Genomic DNA, 26,964 nt, shown 5'->3' with positions numbered 1-26,964 from the left:
TCCTGTACTATAGTAATAATAATAATATTGGGATGGAACCCCAATATACTGTATATGATTATGAATAGAAAGATAGTTTTGTAGGTTTGTTCTCCCCTTCACAATATTTTACCCAATATATATAATAATTTTCTATAATGGTTTATACTTGTGATGGTGCTGCACTGTCTATAAGAAGAAGAAGAAGAAAATAAAGGAGGAGGGGTCCAGAAAGGAGTGTATGTGTGTGTGGTGGGAGGCTAAGAGGGAAATAGGGACACCTTCTCCTCTCTGAGTCCACAAACAGTTACTAGTTTCCTAGTGTAGTATGAGAGGTATTACTTTCCCCTCTATTGGAAAGCTAGAGGGGTTTGATCTTTGTAGAAAAACCAAAGTGTCAGGTTTGATAGTATTTGTCTTCATGGTCTTCATGGTCTTTCGTGGCCATACAGTAGTAGGGTTCTCCATCTGCTTGATCTCTCTAATTCTCTCCAACCATTGCGTTTTTGTGGAGTGCAAGGTTTGTTTCCACATAGCTGGGATGCAGGTGTCACTATTAAGACTTGGATAAAAAAAAGGGCTGTTACTGGGTACTATTTGGTGGGATTTGCTGCCTATGCAACTAAAACCGACATCCTGCCATCCTGGTTTCTAAAGCCTTGTTCCAACATAACCATTCACAGGAGTTGTACCCACCAGATAGTACACAGCAACAGCCCTGAAGACCAATCCAGTCAGTCTCCAACACAAGCTAGATTGTCAACATTAAGAACGTAAGAGTAGGGATATTTGTGGTATGCATTATATACAAAATTAACTAAAATATATTAAATTAAACAATTTTGGTTTATTGTCTTTTTTTTTTTGTATAAAAGAAGAGCTCATCATAGCTATTATCTAAAATCAATGGAGTAAACTATATATGTAATTCCAAAGACATCATAAGAGAATAAAACATATGTGATTAGCTAAGTAGACGGTACAGTAGCTAAGTTAGATAAGTGGTTGGCACTTCTGTTTAGCAGAGGCTGCCTGCACGGATCTTGCATGTTCTACCTGTGACTGTGTGGGTTTTCTTCCACGCTTCAAAGACAGGTTAACTGGCTCAGGTCTAAATTGGCCCTAGTGAGTTAGGGACCTTAGACTGTAAGTTGCTTGAGGGCAAGGACTAATGTATATGTACAAAATATATGTAAAGTGCTTCATATCAATGGATGGTGCTACTGTATATAATACCTACAATAAATAATTATTAAATAGATTTTACAAATGTAAATTGAATTTTATGCACATGGTGATATTCACCCAACACATTTCCTGAAACAAAGTACTTTTTTTTCAAGGATGCATGTGCTGCTTAGATGGTACAATATATGTCTTATGTAAAGTCACACTGATATATATGTGGAAAATTATAACTCTAGTTAAAGATGTAAAAGTTATTGGTCTCCTGTTCCAATGCTGCAGAGATTGAGCTGGAAAGATATCCATTGGGCATTGTTAGCCAGTAAGGGGAGCGCTATCCTTTGCAATACTTCCTCCAGAGAGAGAGAACTCTCCGAATAGGCACACAGTAAGCAATAAATACTTGACAAGGGCTCAAACCCTATTTATCCGAAACTAAATAAAAAACTTTTGGCCGGAGGTGGTCTTTAATAAAGAAATGTCTGCTACCCACTATGTGGAGTTAAAATGGCCTTGAAGCACAAACTAATTTGAAAAAAAACCTTAAGGGAATGCATAATTTTCTTAGCATATTTTATTCAGAAATGTGCTATGTTTAGTACTGAAAACCACAGTCTTTCAAAGTTAGCTTTTTCAATCAGTTAAATATGAAATTTTAAATGTGTAGCCAGTACATAAAGAGCTGCAAGATACAGCATTTGCTTTCTCTAAACTGTTTCTACAGCTGTGCTGTTTAATAGATGTTGACAGCAAGACAGAACTGAGAACACTGGGTAACTCAGAGTAAGGACCTTTTGTTTTGCCTAGTCAATTATACACAAGTCGCCAATAAGAATGGGCAGAACACCCCCCTATTTGGTTCCCAGTAGCACTCTTTGGGACTGGAGGGGAACCACATGCCAAAACAAAAAAAGAAAAAATGGCGCGAGATCCCCCTCAGCATCCATACCAGTCCCTTATCCATGCATGTAGCCTGGCAGGGCAGGAAAAAGGGGAGGGGGTGGGGGACAAGCAAGCGCCCCAACCATACCAGGCCACATGCCCTCAACATTGGGGGTGGGGGGGGACACTATTTTTTATTTTTTAATAAAGGATTTGTCAAAAACTGTTTCTTGTGTTTATTACTTTTTGCCACTTTTCTGATGAATGGGTAGGGGTACTCATTTACATGGTGGGTGGCCGAGATCTGGGTTTCCAGATTCCCATAAGCATTCACCCGCAGACCTAGACAACCACAGCCCAGAGTTGTCAGTATGATGCCCTTGTCCCCATCAACAGAGCAGAGCCCCCCACCTGAAAAAGCACCCCACCATGTTGAGGGCATGTGGCCTGGTATAGTTCAGGAGGGGGCACTTGCTTGTCCCCTCCCTTTCCTGACCTGACAGGCTGCATGCCCGGATAAGGGTCTGTTATGCATTTTGGGGGGGACCCCATGCCATTTTTTTTTTTGATGTGGGGTTCCCCCAAATCTATATCAGACCTGAAGGGTATGTTCTTTCTTTTTTTAATTGTTCAGCTGTCAGCAGTCAACTTATCGGTTGTTAAGGATGGCTTCCTGGCCCTGCTCCTTACCAACAAGCATACACTGTGCCCAGGGCACAATCAGGGAGCAAAGTGCATTGTGCAGTGCTCAGTGCATTGCAAGGTGTTCCTCGGGATGAATTCAGGTATTCGGGAAAGGTTAACGGGCAAATGTTCAGCCCGAACCGATGCTCGGGCCAAACCGTTCACCCATCCCTAGTCACCAACAAGCATGTTGGGCTTTTTCATAGAGAGCCTGGCATTCAATACAAACCGAATGTCATAGATGCACAATGTATCACTTATTTTTTGTAACAAAAAATATTTTTCACAAATAATTGAAAAATATAAAAAAGCCTTTAAAATAAAAATATGAATATTATAATTCACTTAAAATCATTATTGGAGAAACATTTGGTAGTGTCCCTAATTATAAGGAAGCATGGGGGCAATTTATATTTATGCTCCTATATACAACCATTAATTCTCTGCATCTTGTCATATTTCAGTGGGTAAGCACCCATAATGCATTGCAAGTTTTGAAAGCGGTTTAATCTGCTTATATTTTTGCCTTCCCTGGTTCCTCCATTCGTCCCTCATCAACATGCTAATGAATAGATTTAATAAAACTTTTCCATTTTCAACAGGATTTAGTGGAAGAAGTGTCTGAATACACAATTTTAGAAGGTGAAGGGTCCTGGCTGCATATGAACTGAAAGGAAAGATTATTGGTGTTAATTGGTTACATTTAGTTCCTTCCTGAATAACAAGCAGCCAAAGCCAATTTTATTAAAAATTAGCAGCATTGTGTTAAACTGTGTCAAAGGTTTTTGTATGAAATATGAAATACATCCTTGTACTTGCAGCTTTTAATAATGTCTTTATCGTAGAATGCAAGGTGCACTTTGAACGTCTGGGCCCTCCTGTGTAAAAACCGTTGGCTTTAGTATGTCCAAAAGTTACCAGTAAAGATTTTTTTTTTTATTTACCCCATCTTTCACATTGCTTCGCTTGATGTCATTATCCTTTAAAGGAATACTCATAGAGAATAGGGATGAGCTTCGAATTCGAGTCGAAGCATTGCCTGTTTGCCTGTTCGCCAAACAGCGAACAATTTGGGGCGTTCGCGGCAAATTCAAAAAGCCGCGGAATACCCTGTAAAAGTCTATGGGAGAAATTTGAAGTGCTAATTTTAAAGGCTTATATGCAAGTTATTGTCATAAAAAGTGTTTGGGGACCTGGGTCCTGCCCCAGGGGACATGTATCAATGAAAAACAAACTTTTAAAAACGACCGTTTATCGGGAGCAGTGATTTTAATAATGCTTAAAGTGAAACAATAAAAGTGTAATATTCCTTTAAATTTTGTACCTGGGGGTGTCTATAGTATGCCTGTAAAGGGCGCATGTTTCCTGTGCTTAGAACTGGCCTTACACAAAGTGTCATTTCTGCAGGAAAAAAAGTAATTTAAAAGCACTCGCGGCTATAATGAATTGTTGGCTCCCTGTAATACAGAGAACAGTCACTGAAAGTCATTGATAAAATTTTTTTAAAAAAGCGTGGAGTTCCCCTCAAATTCAATTACTAGGCCCTTCAGGTCTGGTATGGATATTAAGGGGAACCCTGCGTCAACTTTAAAAAAAAAATGACGTGGGGTTACCCCCAAATATCCATACCAGACCCTTTATCTGAGCATGCAACCTGATAGGCCGCAGGAAAAGAGGGGGGGACAAAAGAGCACCCACCCCTCCTGAACCGTACCAAACCACATGCCCTCAACACTGGGAGGATGCTTTGGGGGTCTGTGACTCCTCAAAGCACCATGTCTCCATGTTGATGGGGACAAGGGCCTGAGGGCAGGGGGCTTATCAGGATCGGGAAGGGGACCCTCAGATCCCAGCCCCCCCTGTTTGAAATGGTAAGGGGGTACAAAAGTACCCCTACCATTTCACAAAGAAAGTGTAAAAAATTGTTAAAAAGCACACACACACGATTGGGAAAAGTCCTTTATTAAAAAAAAAAAAAAGATTCCAGCGGTGGTAATCCACTCTTGCTACCCAGCGATGACTGATCTCTTCTCCGGGGGTCCAGCGATGTCTGATCTCTTCTCCGGGGTCCAGCGATGGGTGATCTCTCCCGATGGTCCAGCGCATCCATCCTCTCTCCACCGGAGACACTGTGGGAATCCCGGCAGCCTGACAGGTTTTAGCTGAGGAGGACGGGGCCACCCGTCACCTGACCCTGCCCCCTCTGACGCAAGGGGAAACCCAGGCTACCCCAGTGATGTATGGGTGACTCCGCCCCCTCTGATGTAATGCAGGTTTCCGATTCCGGCAGTTCATTCTCTGGTGGAGACAGGATGCGCTGCGCTGGACCATCGGGAGAGATCACCCATCGCTGGACCCCAGGGAAGAGATCAGGCATCGCTGGACCCCGGGGAAGAGATCAGCCATCGCTGGATAGCAAGAGTGGATTACCACCGCTGGAATCTTTTTTTCATTTTTAATAAAGGACTTTTCCCAATGGTGTGTGTGTGTGTTTTTTAACAATTTTTTACACTTTCTTTGTGAAATGGTAGGGTTACTTTTACCATTTCAAGCAGGGGGGGCTGGTCAGGGCCAGGGTTGTGGGGATGAGGCCTTTGTCCCCATCAACAGACACACAGACCCCCAAAGCATCCTCCCAATGTTGAGGGCATGTGGCCTGGTACGGTTCAGGAGGGGCGGCGCTCTCTCATCCCCCCTTCTTTTCCTGCGGCCTGCCAGGTTGCGTGCTCGGATAAAGGGTCTGGTATGGATATTTGGGGGAACCCCAAGTAACTTTTTAAATTTGATGCGGGGTTCCCCTTAATATCCATACCAGACCTGAAGGGCCTGGTAATTGAATTTGGGGGGGAACCCCACGCTTTTTTTTTTTATCAATGACTTTCAATGACTGTTCTCTGTATTAGGGGGAGCCGACAATTCATTATAGCCACGAGTGCTTTTAAATGACTTTTTTTCCTGCAGAAATGACACTTTGTGCAGGGACAGTTCTAAGTGTGGGAAACATGCGTCCCTTTACAGGCATGCTATACACCCCCTCCCCCCCCCCCCCCCCCAGTACGAAATTTAAAGGAATATTACACTTTTATTGTTTCACTCTAAGCATTATTAAAATTACTGCTCCTGAAAAACGTCTGTTTTAAAACTTTTTTTTTTGCATTGATATATGTCCCCTGGGGCAGGACCCAGGTCCCCAAACAACAGGACAATAACTTGCATATAAGCCTTTAAAATTAGCACTTTTGATTTTGAATGTTTAAGTCCCATAGACTTTAATAGGGTTCTAAAGCTCACACGAAGTTTAGGTCTGGTCGCAGGTTCTGGTGCGGACCGAACCGCGGGCTGTTCGTGGCTCATCCTTAATGGGGAACAGTGAATACCTCTAATGTTGCAATAAAACACTGCATTGTTGTGAGATTTGTGCTGAGATCTGGATTCTCCAGGATATTGGCGGAAGGAGCTTGACATAGCCCTAGCCTAAGGCAATCATAAAATACTTTTTTCTTTAAAGGTACCTCTTGTACATGCTATAGTCTGCAATGCTACAATAGTAATAGGCTCCACTATTCTTGAATTATTTTGAAAGATGGTATGAAACATTGCACTTATTGAACATTGCTAAATATAGTACTCTTGCTTAATTGATACTGTATATCCTATAAGAACATAAATATTTTAGATCTTTCTTTAAATCTTTTGCCCTTTTAGCAGACATTTTCGACCAAATAATAAATATCTATCAAATGCAAAATATGTAGCAGAAAAATTGCTAAAACCATAGTTAATTGTATGTGTCAACAGAAATGTGATATAGACATACTCTGTGATATATTCATCATACAAACCCAAATGAATGATTGCACACACTGGGGTTCATTTTGTTGGTTATTTGATAAGATGAGGCACTGAGATCTTAAGGAAACTGGAATTAAGCTTTATTTGCATAGGAGAGCAGCATACATGTGTGAGAACAGCATTACAGGAGAGAGCAGAAAGAAAAATGTTCCTCCTGTGCGGAATATAAAAGCATATATAAACACACAGATGCTAGCATATCACTACAGCGCCATCTATAATTCGGAGTGCACAGTACATACTGTTGCACATCCAACAAATTTACTAAAACAGAGGAATGCTTACAGAGCCTAATGAAGTGACATTCACTTCACATACTGAATTATGTACTGAGAATATATTTTTTTTCAATTTGTATTCCCCTTGCATATGATTATAATAATTATAATCATAATCATTATTTAATTAGAATTAAATAAAAAGTGAACTTCCACCTCTTTTGCGTAAATCAATGTAGTGCCTTCTTTCTTACCATTTTTGTATACATGGAGCACAATTAAATTTCAGGGATGTCTTAAAGAATAAAACCACCATGCCATTTATGGTATTAACTATTTGCTGTCCACAGGCCATTTATAAATGACCTTGAACTCAAGTGGTCAAAACAAGCTTTCCCTAATCTGCTCTGTGACCAATGAACCCGGAAGCGCTCAGCTATGAGTATTTCCATGTTCAGAGCTGCCACAATTCTGTCTGAAATGTTGGGTAGACCGATGATCAGACGTGGTTCTGTGCCTGATCAATTGGAGTGGAGAGGTAAGACATTATAGAGCTTAATAGACCTCTAATGTCCCCATAAAGAGAACTTGTCACCTGACAATACTATCACACGAAGGACTTGTTGACACCCCCCCGTGATGGCAGAAAAGTTAAATGAAAAAAAGTGGTCCTAAATTTACATTATAATAAAAATAAAAAGAATAACCAAAAAAAGAATCCTATCCCCTTGCATGAGAATCCAAATCGGTGCTCACATGTATGTAAACATGTACACAAGGATTGCACCACACATGTTAGTTATTGCCAAGAATGTCGGAATGGGATAAATAATTCTAGGATCATCATTCTAATGATAACCTGTAAAAGCTTTTAGGTCTAGTTTGCACTTGCTTCAGCTTCAACACACATTAAAGCGCCTACCGCTTCAACATGCTTTTATGATGTGTTTTTGATGCTTCAGTGGTGCTTCGATAAAGCTTTAGTGATGCTTCGGTAAGGCTTCAATGATGTTTCAGTGAAGCTTCTGTGAGGCTTCGGTGATGCTGTTTTGAAGCTTTGTTGAAGATTGGTAGGTGCACTGTGTGTGTGTGCATATCACTTACCTGCAATTTCTCCAAAACAAAGCAAAGCTAAAGCTGAAATAAAGCCTCTCAAAAGCTTCAAGCAAGCTTTTCCATAGACTTTTATGGGGGCTTTGAAGACACTTTTAAGAACCACTAAAGCTACAATTGGTATAATTTTTGAAGCGAAGCCAAAGCAAAGCAAACGCAAGGTGTAAACAGGACTGTAAGCTAACCATTTTATTTAGTGACAGGGGTTTTGACTGATGCTCAGAGAGCTTTAACAAAGCGTATCCAAAGCCATATTTTGAAGCAAGTATAAACTAGCCCTAAGTGTTGCTTGCAGACAATTTGTGGTATTACTCAATGCAACCCTATCTTTTTTATTTTACCAAAAAACAAAAAATTGGGTATTGTGTTTTTTTGCACTAAAATTCGATAAACAGCTGTGCAAATATCATGCAACATAAAAATGACAGCTACCATCTACTCTGGTCCCCTTCCCGCCTCAGACCGGCTAAACTAGCCCCCACCTTCTCCCATTTATTGGCACTCTGGGACTGATACAGAAACATTCCGCATTGACCTCTAACTTTCGACCACTTGCTCACTTGTTCCACAATCCAGACTTCCCCCCTGGCCATGACATCCTAGCTTTCAAATGGTGGCTCAATAAAGGCTTATTCAGGATAGGACACTTTTTTAATTCAATGGGGCCCCTCTCAGTCGGATACTGTGTCAGTAAACTTGAAATGCCAAACTCAAAGAGGTATAGACTATCCCAAATTTCCCAATATCTACAATCCATATGGCCCAACAAACCTGAACCCCCCACACTGACCGAATATGAGACATGGTGCTGCAACATCAAGGATCAGAGGGGGGTATATCCATCCTCTATTCCTCACTTGCCAAGGCCACAAATAAACCTCTCTATGACAAACTCTGGGAACAGGATCTGCTGGAAGAGTGGGACCTAGATAAATGGTACCACTGCTTTTACCGTTCCTTCAAGGGCATTTTGAACATTTCCTTGATGGAAGCCAATGTTAAAATTCTCACACACTGGTACCGAGTCCCCTCTATCCTTGCTAAAATATATCTGGACACTTCCCCTATGTGCTTCAGGGGCTGTGATCACCTGGGCTCATTGTTCCACATTCGTCTTGCCCACGAATAAGGAGCTTTTGGAATAGATTCTTCCACATGTTATGCAGGGTCACAGAGGTCTCGGTCCCACAGATCCCTGAAATAGCACTCCTCCACCACAAGGTTGAGAAAATATCCAAATATACCCAAGCTCTAATCTTCTACATGCTCCTAGGGGCCAAAATCACCATAGCCAGAAATCGGAAGAGGCCTTCGGTTCCCCTTTCGGCAGTAAAATGCAAGGTCTCCTGGATCATGGCCCAGGAAAAGATAGTAAGCATTCTGCAAGACAAAATCCACAAGTTTTAATTGATCTGGGAACCCTGGGCTACATTCACTCATACGCTGTTGCACCTGGGTGACAGTACAGCTCCTATGTCATAACTCTAGGTGTCCTTCCTCCCCCTTCTCATTCCTGTCTTCACTCACTCCTCTTTTGTTTCTTTCCTCCCGGAGACAAGCCATCTCCTTCTGACTTGACTCTATTTCGGTCGACCCTCACTGGTGATCTTCAAATTGCTCATGTAACTATGGTTTTCAATATCTTGGTGCAGGGCATTAGAGATCAGACCATAGATGTCTAGGTGTCTTGAGTATTCTGTCACCCTGGTCACCTAGAAGGTCTGGCCTCAATTACCCCACCTGACTCATGACTGAAGGTGATGGGGGTTTTGGTGAACAACACCGATGTCCCACTATCTTCTCTCTTCTAATAGATTGTACACTCAGAAATCAGGCTAGCGCTTTTACTGTGTAAGACTTTCCTCTAGCTGTTTGGTTAGCAAGAGATCTCACTGGTCTGCATTAAGGAGACGCAAGGAAGGCTTCTAGTTAGAGGCCCACCCTAAGTTTGGAGGTGTATCGTTACTGTCATACAGGGAGAGAGCAAGCCTCGGATCTCTGGAAGGAACTAGAATCTATAGAATAGAATAAAATATATACATGTAAATTAAAGTGGAATTCCAAATAAACAGCCATATACACATACTGTATATGGGAACCAGCTTAAATGCCGAAAGATTTGTAATTTTTGTTAAGTCACTCCTTTCGTTTACACAGTCCTGCTAGACAGCACAGCCAAATTGGTGCCCTTACTTTTCTCTACTGCTATTCAGTTATGTAGTCTGGTCCCTGACCCCAGTCTATGAATGAACAGAGCACAACAGCAGATTGAAATTGTAAGAGGTTGATACCAAACCAGAATGATGTACTTACATATGCATATGTATTATATATACAATATATAAATAATATATATATAAATTATATATATATATATATATATATATATATATATATATATATATATATATAATTTTTTATTTTTATTTTAGATAATACATAATTTCAATAAATGAGAATTGCAATATCTGCTTTAATGTTATATATATAGCCTTAGCAACATTTTAAGCACATTATGAAAGTTAAATAGAAGACATCAATGTTCCTTAAACATATGACTGATTATATATGGACCTGGGCATTAGTTAGTACCACTAATAATATATGAAGATTCTAGAAAGCCTGTGCACTTGCAAAGACATCTGGCTGGTTGGCAAACGTACTAATGCTGATAATTATTCTTCCTTTTTGCTTGTCATGTGCTCAGACTGTTGAGTGGGTGCCCTCTTTACTTTGCTTCATGATTCATCTTTAAAACGTGTATTTACATCTCATTTGCACATTTTTATACTAAGCGAGTGATTTTTTTTTTTTTTATCACTGCAAAACCCATTCATTAAAATACAGGCAGACAAACAGCGCACAGAGTCTGGGATATGATCATTATTATGGCAATCTAATGCTCCAAGCTGACAATTCGTGAAAACATATTTTTGGAGATGACCAATCTTTGATGGCTTCCTGCGGTCTGATTAGCAGGTTCAGATTCAATTTTTTTTTGATGAATAATATTGAATCCAGAACTAAGACATGTATGCATGGAGGTACAGAAGAGGTACAGCTCTTTATTTCTTTCATAAGGTGAATTCATTGATGCTTAGATACTCAAACAAAATTTTCCAATGGCAGCCTGACTAATTTGCATACCTACATAATTTTGATATATATTATCGGGCTTATAAGGTTTTTGTTAGGTACAGTGGGGTTGATTTAATAAAACAAACTCACTCAAAATCTGGCGCAGCTGTGCAAGGTAGTGAAGTAGCTTCTAACTTCAACTTGTTCAATTAAGCTTTCACAGTCTGGAAGCTGGTTGGTTTCTATGCAGAGCTTCACCAAATTTTCCACTCTCTAGTTTTAGTAAATCAACCCCATAGTTTTAATAAAAACCTTGTTTTTTATTATTGGCTAAATATGTAGAACATGTTGTTTTCCCCTTTTTTATAATTTCTTTAAATACTGTAATGTCAGTTATAAGTATTAACCGCTTCAGCCCCGGAAGATTTTACCCCCTTCCTGACTAGAACACTTATTGCAGTTCGGCACTGCGTCGTTTTAACTGACAATTGCGCGGTCATGCGACGTGGCTCCCAATCAAAATTGATGTCCTTTTTTTCCTACAAATAGAGCTTTCTTTTGGTGGTATTTGATCACCCCTGTGGTTTTTATTTTTTGCGCTATAAACAAAAAAATGCGTAAATTTTGAAAAAAATGCATTATTTTTTACATTTTGCTATAATAAATATCCCCCAAAAATATATAAAAAAAACTTTTTTTTCCCTCAGTTTAGGCCGATACATATTCTACATATTTTTGGTTAAAAAAATAAAATAAGTCACAATAAGCGTTTATTGATTGGTTTGTGCAAAAGTTATAGCATTTACAAATTAGGGGATAGTTTTATGGCATTTCAATTTTTTTATTTTTTTACTAGTAATGGCAGCGATCTGCGATTTTTATCGCGACTGCGACATTATGGCGAACACGGATATTTTTGACACATTTTTGGGACCATTGTCATTTATACAGCAATCAGTGCATAAAATGCATATACAAATGCACTGATTACTGTGTAAATGACACTGGCAGTGAAGGAGTTAACCACTGGGGGGCAGGGTAAGGTTTAAGTGTGTCCTGGGGCATTTTTCTAACTATGGGGGCATGACTACGTGTGTCATGTCTCTGATCTCTGCTCCCGATCACAGGGAGCAGAGATCAGTGACACTGTCACTAGGCAGAATGGAGAGATGCTTAGCATCTCCCCGTTCGCCCTTCCCATGAGACGATCGATCGCGGTGGTATCTCTCGACTCACGGAGGTCACGGCCGGCGGTGCGCACTCGATGGCATGGCAGCAAATTTAAAGGGACGTACCTGTACGCCCATTTTCCAACGTACATTGGCGTGCTCCAGTCAGGAACCGATTAAATATCCTGGTTCCTGATAATGACTAGGAATCAGAGTGACAGCTGAGATTAAGGCCCCATTCACACCTATGCGAATTAGATTACACTGCATCCAATTTGCAGGACATTTGAAAATACCTTCATTTCAATGCATCTGGCTCACATATGTGCGTTGCATTCGCACTGCGCATTGCTCAAAAAACGTGTGCATTTTCTGGGCATTGCGGTGCGAATTACAAGCACATTATCTCAATGTAGCTGGAATTCGCACCAGACTGGTGTAAACCCGGCCTAAGAGACATCAGCTTCAAAAAGAGTCAGCTGCTGGCTCTCAAATGGGGGGGGGGCATATATAAAAATATCCCTAGTAGGGGGGCATTGTGCTGCAGACTGTTTATGCATAGATTGTTGGTGGAGAGGGGTCAGCCTCCTATCCCAGCAGCATATACCAGGCCCATTTAAAAAAAAAAATCACAAAAATAAAAAACGATTGCCTTCGAGGGGCATGGCTCGGCGACCAAGGGTCACATACAGCCCAAATTTAGAGGGTCTACCCTCCACATTCCTCTCCTATACATACTGCCCACTGTCATACCCTTCACACTCCTCTCTCGTACATACTGCCAACTATCTTTCTCACTACACCTCTTCTGTACATTCCGCCCTCATAATACCTTCCACACTCCTTTCCTGTACATACTGCCCCTATCATACCCTCCACACTCCTCTCCTGTATGTACTGCCCCCATGATACCCTCCACACTCCTCTCCTGTACATAGTGCCCACTGTTATACCCTCCACATTCCTCTCCCTTACCTGCACATACTTCCCACTTTTATACCATCCGTACTCCTGCCCTATGCCTCTTACACACAAAAACAGTTCTTTAAAATTATATTGAATATCCTCAATGTTACCAGCTCTAGAATGGGCAAACTTTTGTTCCATCTTCACCCTATCTCCCTTCCAGGTTCTGTGCCTTCAGTCACTTGCCTTGGCCGGGCTGTGTTGCTCATTTGCATCCTCTCTCTCTCTCATCCTCCCTTCCTTACACCTCAACCTTCTCTCGCCCCCTTTCTCTGTCTCTCATCCTCCCTCTCTCTATTTAATTTAACCGGTTCCCGACCAGCGCATGCCGATGGACGTCGTCAGAATGGCAGGCATATTGGCGTACAGGTACATCCAATCTCTAATGCCGCCCTCGTGTGCTGGTCGGGGCCCCCGTGAGTATGAACGCGGGTCCCGCGGACTCGATCGCCATGGGCATACCCGCGATCGTCTCATGGGGCATCTGAACGGAGAGATGCCGTTGTAAACAGCATCTCTCCGTTCTGCCTAGCAACATGTGATTGGAGCAGAGATCAGTGTTCACTAAATGAAAGCCCAGCCCCCAACAGTTAGTAACACACCCCTAGGAACACTTAACCCCTAAACTGCCACCCACTGGTTAACCCCTTAACTGCCAGTGTCATTTACACAGGAATCACTGCATTTATATAGCAGTGATTGCTGTATAAATGACAATGGTCCCAAAAATGTGTTAAAAATGTCCGATGTGTCTGCCATAATGTCGCAGTCACAATAAAAAACGCTGATCGCCGCCATTACTAGTAAAAAAAAAAATATTAATAAAAATGCCATAAAACTATCCCCTATTTTGTAAACGCTATAACTTTTGCGCAAACCAATCAATAATCGCTTATTGTGATTTTTTTTACCAAAAATATGTAGAAGAATACGTATCAGTCTAAACTGAGGGAAAAAAACGTTTTTTTTAGATATTTTTGGGGATATTTATTATGACAAAAAGTAAAAAAGAATGCATTTTTTTCAAAATTATCGCTCTATTTTTGCTTATAGAGCAAAAAATAAAAACCGCAGGGGTGATCAAATACCACCAAAAGAAAGCTCTGTTTGTGGGAAAAAAAGGACATCAATTTTGTTTTGGAGCCACGTCACATGACCGCGCAATTGTCAGTTGAAGGGACGCAGTGTCGAATTGCAAAAAGTGGTCTGGTCTTTGACCAGCAAAATGGTCCGGGCTGAAGTGGTTAATTTGTTATAATAAAATTTTTGGGCATTTTTTATTATTATTATTTTTTTTTTATAAAAAGCCCCACCATAATCCTCAGCACCAGGCCCATGATGTACTTAATCCAGCCCTGCTCCCAGATCTCTCTTTTCAGTGCCAGGAGGCAAAAGAAATACCTAGTACTCCCAGACACGAAGGAGCATGTAACCCACTCCGTATGACAGTGCTAGACCTAGCATGTAAAGTAATGTCATAAGCACACCAAGGATTCCTCAAAAAGGACCAAAGCTTTATTTTCATGGTCACATGATAAATATACGGCAATGTTTTGGAGCCACACAGGTCCCCTTCACCAGGCTAGTGACGGTCACTTACCTGACGAAGGGGCCCTGTGTGGCTCTGAAATGTTACTGTATGTTTATCATATGACCACCAAAATAAAGCTTTGGACCTTTTCGAGGAATCCTTGGCATGCTGATGACATTTCTTCACTTTGATTGTCCACAGTTTCTGGCCTATGGTCATTACAGTATCCAGCATTACTGAACAGCCATTTCCTTGATATGTGCGTGGGAAATATTGTGTTTAGACCTATCGCGCAATCAGAGGAGTGAATAGCCCTTTGTATGCTACAACTCTAAGCCCTTGTACACACGGTCGGACATTCCGATGGACAATGTCCGATAGGACCGTGTTGTCGGATAATCCCACAGTGTGTGGGCTCCATCGGACTGTTTCCGTCGGAAGTATCCGACAGACCAAGTTTTTCAGCTGGGCTATAAAATTTTCCGACAACATGATCCGATCCGACTTTGTCTGATCATGTGTAGAGAATTCCGATCGGACAAAGTGCCACGCATGCTCAGATCAAATTCCTAGACCAAAGCTATTGGCTACTAGCCTGAACGTAGTCCCATCCTAACGAAATAACGTCATCACGTTAAGTTCGTTCGGATTTTCTGACAACTTTGTCCGACTGTGTTTATGCAACAATTTCAGACAAAATCCGTCGGACAAAATCCGTCGGACAAAATCCAACAGATTTGGTTGTCGGAATGTCCAACCGTGTGTACAAGGGCTTAGGGCTTGTAGCTTTCCTATTACACCTGATGGTTGAACAAACCAGAAAGGGAGAAAAATACATTTAAAAAAGGCAAGTATATGCACCTATGGAGGTCTGCAATAAAGTGAATCTGTTACTTTGCCCTGCACAAGAAAAGCCATGTTTAATTCTAAGGAGAGATTTCCAAATGCTTTTTTTCATTCAACCTCTTAAACATCAGCCCTAATAATGTCAGGTAAAAGGTTCATTGACAACCAAACCATGCTTAAAATAGTTTTTGGCTTACTGGCTGCTTTGTAAGGCCGCGTACACACGTGGCGGACTGTCTGGCCAACTAAGTCCGTCAGACAATCCGACAGACAGTCCGTCATACTTTCGAATGAATGGACTTGCCCACACACGGCACTTTTTGAGCGGACTAATACGGCGGACTAAGTCCGCCATACAATCCGCCCTACTTTTGAAATGAACGGACTCGCCCACACACGCGGAGAAAAGTCCGCTCATTTCGAGCGGGTATCCAGGTAGGCGGGGCCCACGACGGAGACGTCGCTGGCCCCGCCGCCTGGTATGGACTTAAAGGGGAACCCCAACGCCGAAAAAAATCGGCGTGGGGGTCCCCCCAAGTCCACAACAGACCCTTGTCCGAGCACGCTACCCGGCCGGCCAGGAAAGGGGGGCGAGCGAGCGCCCCCCCTCCTGAGCCGTACCAGGCCGCGTGCCCTCAACATGGGGGGTGCCTTGGGGAAGGGCGGGCCGCGCGGCCCCCCCCACCCCAAAGCACCTTGTCCCCATGTTGATGAGGACAAGGGCCTCTTCCCGACAACCCTGGCCGTTGGTTGTCGGGGTCTGCAGGCGGGGGGCTTATCGGAATCCGGGAGCCCCCTTTAATAAGGGGGCCCCCGGATACCGGCCCCCCACCCTATGTGAATGAGTATGGGGTACAATGTACCCCTACCCATTCACCTGTAAAATAAAAGTACCAAAAAAAAACACAACACACGAGATAAAATATTTTATTGCACAGCTCCGGGGGTCTTCCGTCTTCGGGGGTCTTCTCGCCGGACTCCTCCGCTATCTTCTTGTAGCTCTTTTGCTAGCGGAGGAGTCCGGCTTTCTTCCCCGCCGCCGGCCTCTTCTCCCGACTTCGGGGGTCTTGTCCCCCTCTTCGGTTCTTCTGCCAGGCCACCGCGCCTTCTTATAGCTCTTTTACAGGCGGTGGCCCGGTCTTCTGTCGCCGCCGTCGCCTTCCGTTCTTCTTCTTCTTCTTCTTCTTCTTCTTCTCCAGGAGATGTTGCCTCGACGATCTCTCCGGCCGGAATGCCAGAGCCGCGCTGCGCGGCCACTTATATAGTGACAATGGGGCGGTGTCACATGGTATATGTCACATGGGCTCGTCACATGGGTTGATGTCACATGGGGACTATGACATCGTAAGGGGGCGGGGTCACCATGTGACACCAACCCATGTGACATATATCATGTGACACCGCCCCATTGTCACTATATAAGTGGCCTTATATGTCTGTCGGATTGTCTGACGGACTTAGTTGGCCAGACAGTCCGCCACGTGTGTACGCGGCCTTAGTCTGCCAGACTGTCCGCTGAAAAAGTCCGCTGAAGCCCACACACGAGCGGACTGTCCGCTGAAATGTGTTTCGGCGGACTAAGTTGGCCAGACAGTCCGCCCGTGTGTACGCTGCCTAAGAAATCATATACATATAGCAGATAATAGAGATTACATCAAGCATTAAAAAACAAATAAGGAATTAAGGAGCCATTTAGAACAACCCAGCCAATAAGCATATTTAGGCCTTGTTTACCCACACAGGGATGCAAAGATGTTCCAGGGATGCAATGGGACGGCCTGCAATGAGGATACATGGAACACCTGTACATCCCTGTGAGGGTAAGCAAAGTCTTTCACAGGTGTACAGTATAGTATGCCCTGTATGAACGAGCCCTTAAAGAGTAAAGTAACCTCTGGGATCCCTGTACAAGGTGGAGATCACTGGAGTAGGCACTGCTACTCCAGTGATCTCCACTAGCTTCTGGGTCCTGTGCTAAGAAGCTACTCTGCTGTATTGTGAACACAAGAGGTCACCTGTGAAGCATTCTCTGATTGGTACAATGGGGGGAGAGGCAGGGTTGTGAAGTAATACTCTCCACAAAGTCTAAAAGAGAACACTTTGCATCAATTGAGATAATACAAAGTGCCCATGTTAAGCAAATGACCTAATGTATTTAGGAAGACTTAAAAGCTATCAGAAATCACTGTAATAGCAGTCTATGGCTTGATAAATGGGCAGTCCTGTTGCCCTGAAACATGTAAACACGCCCCATCCATTTCCTATCACCATCACACCCTCAAGAGAGGTGCTGATTGGAGCCACAGCCATCTTGCTACACCCAGAAGCTGCTGCTGCCTATGTTCCAGCCTGAAGCTTGAAGATTTAATTCTACCAACAATTTTTCTTCAGCTAGCCACTTACCTGCTAAGCTCTGCAGCCTCACCAGGATCATATGGAGGTCTATATGGGTTTATGACAAACCTTGATCCACTTTTAACTAGTGAGTGAATTTTAATAAATTGCTACACCTAGATGGATGCACCCTTTTGTTTTATACTGTAAAAGCTGTGCCTGCTACCTTGATTTCCAGCTTCCAGGGGAATACCACAGGTATGGCACATGCATACTTACATTTGTTCATTGTAAAACAAAGAAGAGAAGGTGCACCAACCTTGCACATTACCCAAGTAGTATCTTTGATGCAGATGCTTCTCGTTTAACAACTTACCTGTTTAACGACCACTCAGACTTACGACCAGCTCTCTCCACGCAAACAACATGATGTTTCCCATCATTCAGTAAGTTCTGGGAAAAATTCCCATGCAAAGAGCAACTTCCCTTGCAGTGAACAGTCTATTTGCCTTTAATAAACAAACCCCTTTCAGTTCATCAGATCCCTCAAAAGCTATTTTTACTTATCTGTACAGAAGACTTTTGGGCTAGCTCGCCAATTAAAACACGAACATAACGTTATAGGAACAGAGCAATTAGGAGAAAAGTACGTTTATCTCATCCCAGCAAATGATGCATATAGAGGAAAACATGAAAAGAGAGCTAACTTTGATAACCAAATGTAAAGCGTTCTTTAAATAAAACAGATATTTTTTTTTTTTTTTTTTTAATGACCGAAGCTGCCAACTTCACAGTAGCACCAGCAAAGCAAATTCACAGTTCCTATAAATAATACTCATTTTGTGTATGTGCTTTATTATTATTGTGCATAATAGAATGTTATTAAAAGTATGAATGCTGATGAAAATGAGAATCCTGCTAAGTTTAACTTCATAGCAACAGCGGGGAAGCCCAGGTGCACTTTTATAGGTTATGGTTCTTTTGTAGAAACTATCACCTACCTTCAGTACATATTCATTTTAAATACTTATGTAAAGTTTACGTTAAAGTAAGTTTGGGCTGTGACTTTCACATTTTACATTCTTGTAGTGTCAGATTTTTATGATTAAGTCCCATGTATTGATATTGTTGCTACTTCTAATATCTACTGTGATTCACTGAATTGACACGGAGGGAGGCATTCTTCATAAATCTTTTTCTTTCGCATGGGAATGCTTTTAAATGACAGCATGATTCATCATTTATCAATGGATGCGGAAGTAACAAAAGAAAATACAAATGCAACTGAAAGTCACTATTCAATATACTGCTTAAAGCTGAATAGGCAGATTTAAAAGACGCACATTAATGGAGTATGTGAATGGAAACATAAAAGCCTTCACACATATCAAGACCAAGAAAACAAAAAATCAAAAAAAGAAACACTACTCCATGATATTATTGAATACAACAGTATGTAAACAGCTTCAGAGGTCCTCCACAATCTACAATACATCAACAAAAGAGGAACAACACTAACAGCAACTAAGTGCAGTAAAAACTTTTATAAAGAAATTCACACCCTCCCAAGTGTGACATCACGTCCAATGTTGATTTAGCTGTCAAAAATATTTTCGGCATAATTTTTGTCAGCGGCATATTTCCAATGTTTGGTGGACGGGTCAGGGGATGTAATATTCACGGAGTCTGTCCTCAGCCCCCCTTCACACCACAACCCCCCTTTAAAGCACATATATCAGTGTCCTCAGTTCCCCTTTGCATCACAGCCCCCCTTTACATTACAGTGCCCCTTTACAGTGATGTCCCCTTTACATCACTGGGCCCCTTTACATTAATGTAATAGGGACTTCTCTGTAAAGGGGGCACTGTAATACAAAGGGGGGGGGGCTGTGATGTCAAGGGGTCTGCACTGTAAAAGGGGCACTGTGATATAAAAGGGACTACACTGTAAAGGAGCACTGTAATCATTAGTGGTCCTTTATATTACAGTTCCCCCTTTACAGTGCAGTCCCCTTTATATTACAGTGCCCCTAGCGATCTAAGCCTCCTCCATCATAGTGCTTCTGCAGTCTGCCTCCCTTTCCTCTATCCCCAATAAAATCTCTGCCTCCCCTGCTTATGACTCCTACCTTTGGCAGGACAGAAGCTGTGATCAGTCTGTGTGTCCTCTCCTGGCTCCTCCACTCGCCCCACAATGTGATCCTATCAGCAGGGCAGGGAGTTGGAGGTGCTCTACATTTCGATCTGCAGCTCCTCCCGCCCCCTGCCCTGTTGATAGGATCACATCATCGCCTGTGCGGGTGTAAAAGCCAGGAGAGGACACACGGGCATGGTCGCATGGCAGGTGGTGAGTGGTGACCACAGTTTGTGATAGTCCTGTGCAGACCATGGTCGCCACTCATCTCCCACTGTGCGGCCTGGTCATCAACAGGCTGCAGACTTGCACTGGTCCGTGGCTCAGAGATTGGGAACTCCTGCTCCAGGAGTATATAATGAGTTTGAAAATTCTAGGAAATGCTTAAATAATGCATTACAGTTTATACTTGGCAGAAGGGCTCGTTCAGGCAAACTAATGTACCTGTATGTTGCCCTTTAAGCCCTTGTACACACGGTCAGACATTCCGACAACAAAATCCGTTGGATTTTGCCTGACGGATTTTGTCCGAAACTGGTGTTGCATACACACGGTCGGACAAAGTTGTCGGAAAATCCGATCATTTGTAACGTGATGACATTATTTCGTTATGACGGGACTAGTAGCTTCAGGCTAGTAGCCAATAGCTTTGGTCTAGGAATTTGATCTGAGCATGCATGGCACTTTGTCCGATCGGAATTCTCTACAAACGATCGGAAAAAGTCCAATCGGATCGTGTTGTCAGAAATTTTTTTTTATCCAGCTCTCAAACTTTGTTGGTCGGACATTCCGATGGAAAAAGTCAGATGAAGCAAACACACGGTCGGATTATACGACAACACGGTCCGATCGGACATTTTCCGTTGGAATGTCCGACCGTGTGTGCAAGGGCTAAGAGGTGGCCTGCGCGCAAGCTCCATGAGTCGGTTCGTGGGTCCTGCGGACCCTATCGCCGCGGGGATACCCGTGATTATCTCATAGGGAGGAAGTACAGGGAGATGCTAATGTAAACAAGTATCTCCCCGTTCTGCCTAGTGACAGGGACACTGATCTCTGCTCCCTGTGATCGAGAACAGAGATCAGTGACGTGCCACACGTAGCCACGCCCCCCACAGTTAGAATCACTCCCCAGGACATACTTAACCCCTACCCTGCCCCCTAGTGGTTAACTCCTTCACTGTCAGTGTCAGTTACAGAGGAATCAGTGCATTTGTATAGCACTGATTGCTGTATAAATGACAGAGATCAGTGACACTGTCACTAGGCAGAACGAGGAGATGCTTGTTTAAATTAGCATCTCCCTGTTCTTCCTCTCTGTGAGATGATCGTGGGTATCCCTGCGGCGATCGAGTCCGCAGGACCCACAACCCGACTCACGGAGCTTGCGCACCTCTTAAAGGGCAACATACAGGTACGTTAGTATGCCTGTATGAGCCCTTCTGCCAACGTATATCGGCGTGAGGCGAAAAATATGTAGAAGAAAATGTATTGGCCTAAACTGAGGAAAATACATTTTTTTTTTATATATTTTTGGGGGATATTTATTATATTATAGCAAAATTTTAAAATTGTCGCTCTTTTTTTATTTATAGTGCAAAAAATAAAAAACACAGGGGCGATCAAATACCACCAAAAGAAAGCTCTATTTGTGGGGAAAAAAAAGGACATCAATTTTGTTTGGGAGCCACGTCGCAGTGCCGAATCTCAAAAAGTGCTCTGGTCAGGAGGGGGGTAAATTCTTTCAGGTCGACTAACATGTACTGGAGATTTTAATAAACTAAAATACGACTAAAACTAAAACAACTCAGATTACTAAAATACGACTAAAACTAAAATGTCAAAAGACTAATCAAGACTAATCAAAATTGGACAGCAAAATTAACATTGGTTAGGTCAAGCCCATGCGCTCTACGGTGGTTCCAGCACTTTCAGTTTAGGTTTTTGAAGTTTTTTACAGCAGTTGACAGCAGCAAATGCACCGTGCTTCCCTGGAAGCACATTGTGAGGCCATTACATTATACCACATTTGGGTGGATAATATGCCTTATTTACCACACATCAAGCTTAGTTGCCATTTGTGATTTTTTTGTAAAAGTTTTAGTAAAAGTTTTTAGATACTGCGTTTAGTTGGACCCTCTGCTTTTTACTTTCATTGAGGATCTGCCACTAATCACCTTTATATGGATATATAGACTTTAAGTGACTTGTATATGTTCTTATGTTTTTAATACCTCCTTAGTACATCTTTGTCAAGAGCATTATGTTTTAACTGTACAACAACCAGCGCCGTCTGTGAATTTCCTTTTCCAATAAATCAATAAAAAAATAACCTTATATGTATTTATATATAAAAAATAAATACTTTATTCTTATGGCTGCACCTCAGTTCCTTAACCCAAAAGTTAAAATCAATTAAAGTAATCACACAATTCACCACAAATAATATACATTTATGGACAAATAGATGGCCGCTCTGTCCTATATACCTAACAGTCTTGAGGCGCACGTGTATCCAGTAAACAGTAACCACACAGCACATCAACCAAAGCTCAAAAAATCTGTGCTGACATTATATCTTAAGGTGTTATTAGAATCAAATCAATTGTATAGAACAGCCACTCATTGGTTTATATCAAAGTCATACAAAACAAGACGGCATTATTACAGATAGGAAGCTATTACTCCAGCTGAAACATAATCAAATTAAAGTCTCTAAATATGTATTTAGGACTCAGCAGAATTCGATAAATTTGTTTTGTTTGTATAGACCCAATCGAACAGGGTCAGCCAGGGTGAGAATAAATAGATAATGAGCGACATGCCAGCAAAACAACTCTGCATAGTCAGCGCAGTATGTGTTGCAAGGCCAAGTAATTGTCAAAGTAACACAACACTAAAAACTGAAAAAAACTGGGCAGGATAGGTGGGTTTAACATGCCAGTCCTCAAATGCTCGAAGTATATTTCAAACAAAAATGTTTTTTCCTAGTTTTGGATAATGGAAATGGGAAGAGTTTGAAATCTTGTCTGGTTTTCCTGCTTTCAGGGGCTCCATTAAAGAGCTTTACTTTCACTTTCTGTCCCGCTGGCAAAGGCTCCGTCAGAAATTCAGGGTGAATTTACAACAGCAACACATACAGAACAAAAACATATGGATCTGCTCTTCTTAACTGTCTGTATTTGTAAATAGCCGTGCTGTTTAATGTTACAGAGTTGATGTGTATAGCACTTTCTGTCTTTGGGTTGCTGGGTTAAAAACCCCAGAAAAAGGTGGTGGAGAGGAGAGAGAGAGAGAGAGAGAGTGTCTGAGACAACATGTTATTTCCATGGAGGAGCTGTTGTTAATCCAGACCAGAATAAGGGATTATTAGGCAAGTGTTCCTATGTGAATATGAGGCAAGATTTGATGTGTATAGCACGTCCTGTCTCTGGGTTGGTAAACCTAGAAGGAGAAGACAGACAGAGAGAGAGAGAGAGTCTAAGACCACATTTTATGTCCATGGAGGAGCTATCCAGACCAGGAGAGGGGATTTTTAGGCAAGTGTTCCTATCTTATTAGTTTACTATTGTTGTCCATAGTTTCTGTAAATATATATATATATATATAAATTATATATACACATACATACATACATGCACACACACTCACCAGCCACTTTATTAGGTACAAACCGAGCATCAGAATGGGGAAGAAAGGGGATTTAAGTGACTTTGAACATGGCATGGTTATTAGTGCCAGGTTTTTCAAAAACTGCGGACGTACTGGGATTTTCACGCACAATCATCTCTAGGGTTTACAGGGAATGGTCCGAAAAAGATAAAATATCCAGTGAGTGGCAGCTGTGTGGACAAAAATGCCTTGTTGATGTCAGAGGCCAGAAGAGAATGGGCAGACTGGTTCAACATGATAGAAAGGCAACAGTAACTCAAATAACCACCTGTTACAGCCAAGGTATGCAGAATACCATATCTGAATGCACAGCACTGAATCTTGAAGCAGATGGGCTACAGCCGCAGAAGACCACACCGGATGCCACTCCTGTCAGCTAAGAACAGGAAACTGAGACTACAATTAGCACAGGCTCACCAAAATTGGACAATATAAGATTAGTAAAACATTGCCTGGTCTGCTGAGTCTCGATTTCAGCTGCGAAATTCAGATGGTAGGGTCAGAATTTGGCGTAAACAACATGAAAGCATGGATCCATCCTGGCTTATATGGTTCATGCTGGTGGTGCTGGTGTAATGGCGTGAGGGATATTTTGTTGTCACACTTTGGGCACCTTAATACCAATTGAGCATTGTTTAAACACCACAGCCTTCCTGAGTATTATTGCTGACCATGTCCATCCCTTTATGACTACAGTGTACCCATCTTCTGATGGCTCCTTCCAGTAGAATAACGCACCATGTCATGAAGTTTAAATAATCTCAAACTGTTTTCTTGAACATGACAATGAGATCACTGTACTCCAATGGCCTCCACACTCACCAGATCTCAATCCAATAGAGCACCTTTGGTATATGGTGGAACACGAGATTTGCATCATGGATGGGCAGCCAACTGTGTGATGTTATCATGTCACTATGGACCAGAATCTCTGAGGAATGTTTTCAACACCTTGTTGAATCTATGCCGGTACTAAAAAAGTGTATCTAACAAAGTGGCTGTGAGTGTATATAAACAATGTTAAAATCCTTCTTAGTCTAACTCAGAGGGACTTTAAAAATGGTTGGACTTTGCAACTTTGGCTTCCTGGAAAACATTAAATGTTCACTAACAGATTTTATTGGTTGCTTGGAATTGCATTTTAACAACTCATAATGCATTTTTACTGTCATAACTAGTAGGAGACTGAGGCATGGACACAAGGTACCCACCTGCTTTTATGCTATTACAACAGAACGAGTAACAATTATATGCATGCTCTCATAATAAAGCACTTAAATTCAAGAACATTTACGTACATTTTTATTAGTGCGCTGCCTCTTTTATAAGAATACAACATATGCATTCCTCAGGAGAAGAGGTACTAATGTCTTGTGAATCAGGCAGGAACCCCGAGGATGCAAGCAATGGAAAATCTATACGTTTCAGCTGCTGCTCCATCAGCCAGCAAATGCCGGTGCTTTCACCTTGGAAATAGAGGCAGATGTAAATCAGCAGTGTAGCCCCTCTTCACTGGGAATCCAGGGGAGCAGAGTGGTGCTTATATAGCAGATGGCTTACCGGTGTAAGCTGTGCTGCTAGGAATCTATCAAATAAAACCAAGGCTTACAGAAATGACCTATTTATTCCATGCTGTCTGCAGAGTCACTTCATGGAAAGCAGGTGTTTTGTCATTTCATATAAAGACAGATACAGTCAATCAGAAAGTCGTACACTGTCCGTGGTGCTGAAAGTACAGCAAATAAATGGCCTGTAAGCCTAAATAAATCTTATCTTGGTATAAATAAGCTACCGATCCCACTTCCGAATATATATGTATGCAAATTTTCACATATTTGTGTAAAAACCTGAGATTGAATTTTAAAGCATTTACATAGCAGAATGGTTGCTTTACTATACTAGCATGTCTATTTGTTAAGAAATCGTAATCCTTAAAGTTTTACCATGTAGTCCTAAATGTATGCTACGAAATAATGCCTACTTAGCTCCTGTTTCCGTGGATTTTGTTACCCAAATACAATCTTATTTTGGGGCTGCAGCAAGAAAAATAGAATAAATCCAACCTGCTGTTTATTTATACGAATGGATTAGATCATTTCTGTGCATGGCTAAGGATGGGCAAGCATTATTTAACCTCCCATGATGAACATTCTACAGAGCCCTACATAAAGAAGTCTCACTTTGATTGCCTGTAGTACCTTGTCCCATTTTCCTAGATGCTATCTCAAACTCCATACACACGATCAGAAATTCTGCCAGCAAAATTAAGATGTGAGCTTTTGGTCAGGAATTCCGACCGTGTGTATGCTCCATCGGACTTTTGCTGGCAGAATTACAGCCAGCAAAAGATTGAGAGCAGGTTCTCCATTTTTCAGTCGGAAAAAGTTCCGATCCGAAAATGAGTTTGTCTGTATGCAATTCGGACGCACAAAAAAATCACGCATGTTTGTAAACAATTTGACGCATGCTTGGAAGCATTGAACTTAATTTACTCGGCTTGTCGTAGTGTTGTATGTCACCGCGTTCTTGACAGTTGACAGTTCAGAGAACTTTTGTGTGGCCGTGTGTATGCAAGTGAAGCTTGAGTGGAATTCCATCGGAAAAACCATCCACGATTTCACCGACGGAAAATCTGTTTGTGTGTACAGGGCATAAGGCTATCTGTGAGGTAAGACATTTTTAATAGTCAACGCAAACTCAAACATTCATCCATATCTCCATGCTTTATTTTGCTGAGAAATCACAAAATGTTGATTGAGAGAGTGAACTTCTGCTTTAACCACTTGCCGACCAGCCGCCGTCATTATATTGCGGCAGGTCGGCACGATCCGTCGTAGCTATACGTTGGCTCCTTCAAATGCCGATGCTTGTGGCCGACGGTCGCGATGACCGCCGGCTACGAGTGATCATTGGCACAAGAGGCAGAACAAGAACATGTGTGTGTAAATGCACAAATCCCTGTTCTGTGAGGAGAGACAGATTGTGAGTTCCTAATAGCTAGTAATCACGATCTGTCATTTCCTCTAGGTCAGTCCCCTCCCCCTACAGTTAGAAACACACACAAGGAACACAGGTAACCCCTTGATTTCCCCCCAGTGTTAACCCCTCCCCTGCCAGTGATATTTTTATGCCCTGTACACACGGTTGGTCCGACGAAAAATGTGCGATCGGACTGTGGTGTCGGAAATTCCGATCGTGTGTGGGCTCCATTTGACTTTTTCCGTCGAAATTTCCAACACACAAAGTTTGAAATCTGGATCTAAAATTTTCCAACAACAAAATCCAATTGTTTAAATTCCGATTGTGTGTATACAATTCCAACGC

General features: G+C 42.0%; 1 protein-coding gene across 3 annotated transcripts in view; it reads right to left on the bottom strand.

Moving 5' to 3' along the window:
* OXR1 (oxidation resistance 1) overlaps positions 1-26,964 on the bottom strand; it is an 807,173-nt gene that overhangs the window by 526,891 nt on the left and 253,318 nt on the right. The window lies entirely within an intron of this gene.

This window comes from Lithobates pipiens, unplaced genomic scaffold (assembly GCF_037356315.1).
Source record: "Lithobates pipiens isolate NorthernLeopardFrog02 unplaced genomic scaffold, aLitPip1_a1.2 Scaffold_19, whole genome shotgun sequence".
In the NCBI taxonomy this organism is placed as follows: Eukaryota; Metazoa; Chordata; class Amphibia; order Anura; family Ranidae; genus Lithobates; species Lithobates pipiens.
Note: the sequence above shows the minus strand (reverse complement) of the source record. Positions and strands in the feature narration are given on the sequence as shown.